This window comes from Galeopterus variegatus, unplaced genomic scaffold (assembly GCF_000696425.1).
Source record: "Galeopterus variegatus unplaced genomic scaffold, G_variegatus-3.0.2 Scaffold3331, whole genome shotgun sequence".
Classification (NCBI taxonomy): Eukaryota; Metazoa; Chordata; class Mammalia; order Dermoptera; family Cynocephalidae; genus Galeopterus; species Galeopterus variegatus.
This window is the reverse complement of record NW_007729442.1, coordinates 236,002-236,396: the sequence shown is the minus strand read 5'-3', so window position 1 is coordinate 236,396 and position 395 is coordinate 236,002.

The window sequence follows — 395 nt, the reverse complement described above, 5'->3', positions numbered from 1 at the left end:
TCCACTAAACACCCATAGCACATTGTAAATTTATCATATATTACCTCACACTTTGTATCATAACTCTTTTTGTAGCAACCTTACCTCCCTTACTAGATTTCTTAAGAGTGAAATATCCATGAGGGGAAAATTCCTTAAGGAAAAATAACTGCAGAGTCACACACATAGTCAGCATTCACATACCGACATTGTAGTCTACAATGGACTGCATATACAACAGTGGTTGAATAAGATTATAATGGAGCTGAAAAATTCCTATCACCTAGGGACATCTTGGCCATGTAATGTCATATGTGTGACATCATAAAGCACAGCATTACTCAGTTATTTGTGATGATGCTGGTGTAAACAAACCTACTACAAAATATGTTAAGGAGGAGTGTCCAGCTTATCCA